Here is a 9,635-nt window from a genome sequence, read left to right as displayed (position 1 = left end):
AGGTACATCCATGCTACTCGTAAGTTAAAAACAGCAAAAGTAGTATTTTTGCTTGTTAACTTCTTTTGACGACCTATTTTGACGAAACTTGCCTCATTGAATGTCAAGTAAATTTTTATTTTGGGAATTTACTTTTTACATTAGAAAAAGCATGAACTGAGCAGGGTAATTTTGTTATCACCCGTAAATTTGTAGTCATTTCCATCAGATCTGCTGTCGTAAACTGACGCCCCATGAAGTCATATTAAGTATCAATGAAGTCATTTTATGCAATGATAAAAATATGCAGAGATCGTGGCAAGTGGAAAGATGTAGTCTCTGCCTACCCCTCCGGGAAAGCGGCGTTGTTTTATGATAGGTACTTCAACGGAACCTGTGCTATGTAACCAACAGCTAAGATGTTGTTAATCGAAGTAAAAAACAAATCACATCTCCACAACCTGCTCAAATTACTCCTTTATCGTCAATGCGTGCCTAAATAAATACAGTTTGTTAATTGAGAAAGTCCCCCTCAAATCTGTTAGAAAATGTCCGCAGGCATTTTTCTCGGAAATTGCTAAAAGTAAATACATTTGGAGGCAGGTGAAATTGCTTAATTTGATTGACTGCCGTCTATTTGCGCTGTCCTTCGTCACGTCGTAAAAACCGACTGGGAGAGGTAGTCCCCGTGACCCGCGTCACCGTCCGTCACATACACACGTAGTATTTCAATTTTACGACTTTGTATCTTTACTTTGATACGGTTAGAACAGGAGGTGTTATGGCGACATCATCGCGATGGTATACCTACGCTGGACTAGACCTAACTTGTATCTTTTATAACGTAGATGCCTTTATTTTATCCTGGACGTTTTGTGTGACTCGGATTGACGTGTATCGTCACTCCCCCTAAAATGGGGGGAGAGTACGTAGGTAAAAGTAAACTTCGTAGGGTCAAAAAGTCGCGCTTTGTGGTTCCATCTTTTTCCTACGGATGTCGTAAAAGGTGACTAAGAGAACTCATATCAAATATGGGTCAGTTTCCCCTGCAAACGCTGCGGAGATTAGAAGGGAGTCGCTCCGTGCAAACACCTGATTTTACCAATCCAGGATCAGGATCAGTTTGAAAGCCTATACCGGGCTTCTCTCCAGAGACTTGAGGATGTAATCGCGCCAGGAAGAAGAATAAGGAGTCAAGAAAGAGTGCGTGCTTAAAGAAAGCATAGGCGAGGATAATCTGAATACTTTTTTTCATGTCGAACTTTTATTGCACAATAATAAAATGACATAATCCCGTCTACAAAATATAATGATCGCCAGATTCAAGGTAAAGTACCGAGAACAGCGTTTTCCTCAAACTTTGGTCATAGATGATGCAACGGTGCCTGCTCAGTAAATCTATTTTTTTAGATTCATTTTGCATCCATAATTTGTGTGACATACCATAGACGAACGTATCTTGATCAAATTAAGGACGGCCTGGTAAAGGGTCAGGTCAAATGTACCCGAAACCGCCGAGCTTGCATGAAGAGAGTTATAAATGTGGATGAAGCGAAGGAAGTATGCAGAGATCGTGGCAAGTGGAAAGAGGAAGTCTCTGCCTACCCCTCCGTGAAAGAGGCGTGATTTTATGTATGTATGTATGTACCATACCGCATAAAACTCAAGTAGGGTGTTGAAGCTATCATTCTCCTGGCGCTAGTCCCTGCTCTCCGATGGCGAGCCCGGGGTCCGCCTGAGACCACGATCCTGGAGTAGCCAAGTCAGGTTTACATATGAAGAGACCTTCGAAATCTTGCAGGTAAAACTTCCTTGAACCCTCCACGTGGAATTTTTGAGACAAAATCAAAAGACACTTAGTCCGGTATGCTTACACTCCATCGCCTGTGTTTGTCCAAGAACATGTGATCAACTATTCACACTTAAAAAACATGGGTATTAGATGTAGGTAGGTGAAATACTTATATTTTTTTTGAAAAATGACAGCTGTATAATTTTTTTTTTGTTTATTCCCTCGTTTTATTGAGAAGGCAAAGGGTACTAGCCTGTGCGGCCAAGTCATTAACAATATAACATACATATATTATTTAAGGAGGCAAGTAATCAACATGACGTTTGCGTTCCCGCCAAAAAGATTTTTTTTCTTTTCGTCGTTGTGGCAATCAAACTATAAATATAAATATGTATGTAGGTGATGCACAAATAGGTAGGTTGTAATTGTACATATGTATGAGAGTGAAAGAGAAGAAAGTATTATGTCATCTCTAACACATATGCCACCATGATGGATTTAGGACAGCAGTTCTTAATGGAAGGTACAGTGAGCATGTGTGTCTGAAAGCCGAAAAGCCGGAGGGTAAGCGAATCACTACATAGGTAATGGTTTTTTTTTATTCGGGTAAGCAATCCTTAAACTCTTAGGTCACTCCGTTTGACGCTCAAGTTTGACTTCACAATTTTTTTTATTTCAGAATATTAAAGCTATTTTACCCTTTTCATTCGCAAATTCACGCGAACTTCAAAGCAAACATTTTTAGTTTTCCTCTCGAGAATTCAATATATTGCCTTTGATGTAAGGGTTCTGAAGGTCAGAAGGCACAAGAACAGCAATTTGTATTGAAAGTGTCGGGAAAGCGCGGCACGTACTTAGCTAATATAATCACGTCCATGTCCCTTGCGAGGTAGACAGAGCCAACAGTCTTTCGGTCAAGACTAATAGGCCACGTTTAGCTGTTTGGCTTCATGATAGAATTGAGATTCAAATAGTGACAGGTTGCTAGTCTGTCGCCTAAAAGAAGAATCCCAAGTTTGTAAGCCTGTCCCTTAGTCGCCTTTCACGTCATCCATGGGAAAGAGATGGAGTGGTCCTATTATTTTTTGTACTTCATTTGATTATTTGGGAACCACACGGCACTAAGTTACATACATACGAGTATAATCACGTCCATATCCCTTGCGACAGAATTCAGATTCGAATAGTGACAGGTTGTTAGTCTGTCGCCTAAAAGAAGAATCCCAAGTTTATAAGCCTATCCCCATCACCAAGTTATTCGTTATTTTAAACTTTATGTGTAAATGAAACTGGATTTCTTATATCCTACACCGGCCATGTAAGCACTGACTCTTTACTGAGCATGTCTACGTGCTAACAATTATACGGTAAGGGGAAACATACATACGTACATAAAATCACGCCTCTTTCCCGGAGGGGTAGGCAGAGACTACCTCTTTCCACTTACCACGATCTCTGCATACTTCCTTCGCTTCATCCACATTCATAACTCTCTTCATACAAGCTCAAACATCGTGAAGAAATGCGAGCCCAGGGTCTGTCTGTGACCACGATCCTGGAGAAGCAAGCCAGGTTAACATTTGAAGAGATTCTTGACATTCGTCACCTTACAGGAGAACCTTCCTTGAACCCTTCACGTGGTACACATTCAGGCAAATGGAACAATAATCCATATGGAAAGATTCCCCAACAAAGGTTACGCCATACCGCTCCAAAATTCATCTTTCCTCTCATGGGTCTACTGGAAGAGATTTCTTTTGAAATAAGTAGCACCTTTGTACTAAAATATATAATTTTGTGTACATAAATAAATAAATAAAGGTTGTTAAATTTCACTACTTATTATATCCGCAAAGAGCGGGGTAAACAGAGCCACAGTCTAGGAAACTGGAAGGCGAATTCAGCTGGATACCACCTTCTACCAGTTTTCACTCTGTGGTCAGGGCTTGGAACTCACTCATCCAAACTTTGAACACATCCGCTTGTTGTTTCAGAATAAGAAATAACTTGGTAGGCCGCAACTTTACTTATGTTTCCTTTCCTCGTTAAAATTCAAAACAACTGGCATATTATAAAGTTTCAGTAATTCGATATTAGATGGATTCATATCCATTCATATGTACATGCAATCACGTCTATATCCCTTGCGGAGCAGACAGAGCCAACAATCTCCAAAATACCGAAAGGCCACGTTCAGCTGTTTGGTTTAATGATAGAATTGAGATTCCAACAGTGACAGGTTGCTAGCCCATCGCCCAAAAGATGAATCCCAAGTTTTAAGCCTATCTTTTAGTCGCCTTTTACGACATCTATATGAAAGAGATGTAGTGGGTCTATTCTCTTTTCTATTGGTGCCGGGAACCACATGGCAAATGACCATGACCGCAAAGCCACGGGCAAAAATATAGTACGTAAGTACTATTTGATGCATACTCAAAGTTCAGTTGGTATTTTCCAAGTTTATAAAGCACTTATATTGAATTTTCATCTTAAGAAGTTTATTTCGACACAGCAAAACCTGCAAAGAAAGTCCAGTCCAGTCTTGGCGAATAGTCAGGTCAGAAGTACCCTAAACCGGCGAGCTGGCATGAAGTGACTCACGGATGTCGATGAATCGCAAGAAGTATGCAGGGATCGTGGTAATTAAAAAGCTGTAGTCTCTACCTATTTCTCCGGGAAAGAAGCGTGATTTTATGTACATGCCACATGCAAGATATTTAAAACTATGACATGACGCCTATCTTATTCAAAAACCAATTTTCCTCATGAATTCACGGTCCAACGGTCCAAAGTGTGTACATACATATGGTCACGTCTATATCCCTTGCGGGGTAGACAGAGCCAACAGTCTTGAAAAAACTGAATGGCCACGTTCAGCTATTTGGCTTAATGATAGAATTGAGATTCAATTAGCGACAGGTTGCTAGCCCATCGCCTAAAAAAGAATCCCAAGTTTGTAAGCCTATCCCTTAGTCGCCTTTTACGACATCCATGGGAAAGAGATGGAGTGGTCCTATTCTTTTTTGTATTGGTGCCGGGAACCATATTGTACTGTAGGTAAAACGATGTCACCATACCAGTCATCATAAGTCCCAGTTGAGGTTAAGCAGTTTCCATTGTCATGAGATGACAAAGAAACCTAAAGATATATTAGTCATCTTACTATTTTACGCGATTGTCTAAACAGTGATGATTTCACAAACACATTTTGCATCTGTATTCAGCTGGCTAAATGATGAATTTGTCAGGTTTCTAATCAACCGCTTTGAAGAATAATCTCAAGGTTAAAAAAACTATTTCTTGGTTGACGATTAAAAAATGCGCCAAAAAAGAAAAAAAAGAACATCGCGAGGATACCTATCCCTGTAGCAGGCCACGCGTGACGATGTATCAATCCCGCAAAAAACTATCGCTGTCTCGATTGACGTCATAGTAAAAAGCGAAATAGCAATAGTTTTTCGCGCGATGTAAACGGCGTCGCGTGAACCGATTAGGTTCCCCATTTGAAACAATTACCTTAGTATGGAGTAGGTACTAGCTTTTGCGCGGGGCGTCGCTCTAATGGGAACTTCTAGAAAGTACACATTTTCCTGAACCCAATAGAGACTAAATCCAGCAGTATTATTAATGGTTATAGTGTAAAATTAATTAAGACTGAATGGATTCGTGCGGTAGGCCAGGTGTCAGTTCTGTGTTTGCATGCGGTCGAGTGCGGAACCGTACCTTATTGATTTATTTATTTGCGGTTGGACTCGGAAGCGGACCTTAATAGCCAGTAATTACCCGACTAGAAAAAAAAAAGATTGATTAATGTTATAATGAAGCGTGCAAATAGTATTGTTTATGCATTTTTTTTCTGCATTTATAAAAAGTTAATGGTCTAGGCAAAAAAGTGTGTATAAGTGTGGAGCTGTGAGTGTGACAAATTGTAGGTTTGCTTATTTTGGGAAATCCGTTTAATTGATGTCTGCCACTATAGGTATATTTTACAGAAAAAGATGTTCACCTAATTTACATTCATAAAATGTCACGTTTTTATCACGTACGGTGCAGACAGTTCTTTAGTTTTTACATACATAAAATATCACTATTTGAATCTCAAGTTTAGTTTTCAGTGTTTTAATAACTGTTCGCTGTCTACCCCGCAAGTGATATATACAATTACATGACTATATGTATGTATGTAAATGTCACGTTTTTATTTCATGTACGGTGCAGACAGTTTTAGTTCTCTTCGCGTTAAGAACTGTGGATTTAAAATAATATTAAAATAGAGAAACTCAAATTATGTTCGGATACTTCTTAAATGCACAAAAGAATATTGTGGCCGATTTTCTTCAAATGATGATAACTTTTATTTCTAATGGACCGATTTTGATGAATCAACCGATTTGAATGTTTTGCTGAGTGTGTGTCAAAGTGACAGGTGAAAGTTTCTAGTTATTCTGTTCAGTTAATCGTGGCTTTTTCAGGCTGTAGGCTACCCCGTTAGGGATTAATACGTTATTGCATATACGTTAATAGTTTCATTTCTTTTCGGAGAAGTAGAATAAGGGATAGTTATCCTGGAATTTTGCAAGAGAGCTGTACGCCGGTCTGAAGTCTTAAAGTCTAGACAGATCAGCGCCAAATATGTTTCTCACGTAGAAGTTATTGATCTGAAAGTTAAAGCCGCCTTTTATGCTAGGTCGACACAGATAGGTTAGGTTAGAACATGTTTACATACACATATACTTACATAAAATCTTTTCAAGACTGCTGGCTCTGTCTACCTCGTTAGTAATTGATTCATATTACGGCCCAAGTTATAAATTTTCTTAACCTATCTCTTTAATCCTTTTTTGAAGAAAAAGCACATGATAAACCGTCCGGTCTCATGTTCTTATTCAGTGACTAATTTATACCCGTAGCTTCACCCGCGTGAATTTAGCGCCACCTGTAGAAGAATACAGGTTTTTCATACCAGGATGAAAAGTACATACACACATAAAATCACGCCTCTTTCCCGAAGGGGTAGGCAAAGACTACATCTTTCCACTCGCCACGATCTCTGCATACTTCCTTCGCGTCATCCACATTCATAACTCTCTTCATGCTAGCTCGGCGGTTTCGGGTACTCTAAGTAAAAGTACCTGATGTCCTTCTTGAGGCTCAGAATTATATATAGATACGCAGAATTTCATGAAGATGGCATGGTTCAGTAGATTATTATAGACCAGCTAAATCATCCGAATTATGGCAAAGAAGTATTGACAAAAGTTGTTCAACCTGATGAGCAATTTGTGATGTGTTGTTCAGTCATCATTAGAGATCGATCGGATGCATATTTACCTAAACTAATATTTTGGCTAAGAAAGTATGGAGACGGCTTCTTGCTTTCGGGATTTGAATTATTTTGAATCCCGGAAATTTTATTAAACAAGAAATTGAAACTAGCTAACTACTAACTAACTTTGAACTAATTAAATAGTATATTAGGTATGATAAACACCTTTATAAACATAAGTGATGGATGATCATATCCCGGAATTTTTGTGCTACAAAAATGCATTTCATACTAAGCCAACACCTCAACTTTAGGTAAATTTGCATTCGAAACATAATTAGAACATTAAGTGTATCAATGCCGAATCCCGGAATTTTTGAGGTACAGAAGTACGTTCCATACTAACCCAACACCCCAACTTTAGGTAAATATGCATCCGAATATCCGATCTCTGGTCATCATGTGATGTAGAAGCCAAAGTGACCAGCTTCTTTGTAATATGTGCCGAAATTTGAGTAAATTTTATAACCTTAACCTTCGTGATTCCAATAACACGCAAACGGAGTTGCGGGCATCAACTAGTTCATTAATAAGCAATTTGTGACAATGTCCGCGTGATGTACACTCTTCTTGTAAGTAGTTTTTCGCAACTGAGTTTTCCTACTACACAGCTCTAATTGATTCAATGAATAAGAAAGAAACCTTAATGAAACAATTTTAATTACTAGTTTGTAAGTTACTAAGTATTTAACGGTGACAAAAGAGGACGTGACGCTATGAAAACTACTTAAAAATTGATTATTATTCATTCATTTGAAGATTTAATTTGAATAAATCACTGAAAACTTTGTTTACAGTTAAAAATACAGTTTTTTCGTTATAAAATAAGAATATGAGTAGGCTTCATGATTAAAACTGAACACGGCCTGTCAGACGTTTTAAGTCTGTTGGCTCTGACTAACCCGCAAGGGATATATTCGTGATTACATGTATGTACGTAAAAACGTAGGTTAGGAAAACTCTATTTAGCCAATTCTGGGGCAAAGAGTGGAAATACATATGGTCACGTCTATATCCCTTGCGGGGTAGACAGAGCCAACAGTCTTGAAAAGACTGAATGGCCACGTTCAGCTATATAGTTTAATGATAGAATTGAGATTCAAATAGTGGAAGGTTGCTAATCCATCGCCTCTAAAAGAATCCTAAGTTTGTAAGCCTATCCCTTAGTCGCCTTTTACTACATCCATGGGAACGAGATGGAGTGGTCCTATTCTTTTTTATATTGGTGCCGAGAACCACACGGCACTCGAAAGACTCAAAAAAATTCAGTAATGTTAAAACCCTTCTTACATGTTACGTAGATAAATTATTTTGCGTTGAAGCAATGACTTCCTCACTTCAAGAATACTTTACATAAATATTCCAAGAGGGTAGGCAGCTGCTTAACAAGAAATGTGACCTACTGCTGGTGACCTAGGCCTCGTGACTCCGTGTCAGACCGTGTCAGGTCTCGCTGACCTAATTCTGAGCCTAGAAACCTAAAGCTGTCTCGTGGTTTTTAGTTACATCATTCACATTTTCTTTCCAGTCGCTTCAATACTACGATACCAAAATTTTATAAAAAAAATTGTGCTTTAATCAAAAAATATAAATACATTGTCACGTCTTTGTCCCTTACCGGGTGGACAGAGCCAACAGTCTCGCAGAGACTGCAACGCTAAGTGCCGCTTGATGAAACTGAGATTCAAATACTGACAGGTTACTAGCCTATCACCAAAAAGAATCCCAGGCTTATAAGCCTTTACCTTACTCGCCTTTTACGACATCCATGGGTAAGAGTGATTCTATTTTTTTCTAATTTGGTGCCGGGAACCACACGGCATAGATATTTATACGTACAACATAGTATCCATAATGATGAACCGCGATGCGGGTGTATATTGATTTGAACTTATATAAATAGACCGAGTTATACCCACCGGTTGAGGGGACGCGCCCCTGGTCACAAGACGGGTTAAATTATCAATTACCCACGTATTTTTTCCTGACGGGGTAGGTAGAACCAACAGTCTTGAAAAGACAGAAAGACCACGTTCTGTTCTATGGCTAATGATGGAATAGAGATCCAAATAGTGACAGATTGCTAGCCCATCGCCTGAAAGAAGAATCCCAAGTTTTTAAATCAATAATTGTTTGTTATAAAAAAGGATGAGTTAAACATACATACATACATATTGTCACGTCTATATCCCTTACGGGGGGGGGTATTAAATAGCCTAGCCATTACCCGCGATTTCGGCCGCCTAAAATTTCTATAAAGTTTAACTTCGGTATTATGTTATTCCATTGTCAAAACCTGTAATTTAAAAAAGAAATAATGTATTATCTATCCACATTATTAAAGAGTAAAGATTTGCATGTACGACTAAGGGATAGGCTTATTAACTTGGGATTCTTTTAGACGACGGGCTAGCAACCTGTCATTATAGAATCTCAATTCTATCATTAAGCCGAACAACTGAAGGCGTCCTATCAGTCTTTTTAAGACCCTCTCTCTTTTAAGTCTCTGTCTACCCCGCAAAGGATATACACATCATG

Source organism: Amyelois transitella, chromosome 24, assembly GCF_032362555.1.
Source record: "Amyelois transitella isolate CPQ chromosome 24, ilAmyTran1.1, whole genome shotgun sequence".
NCBI lineage: Eukaryota > Metazoa > Arthropoda > Insecta > Lepidoptera > Pyralidae > Amyelois > Amyelois transitella.
Note: the sequence above shows the minus strand (reverse complement) of the source record.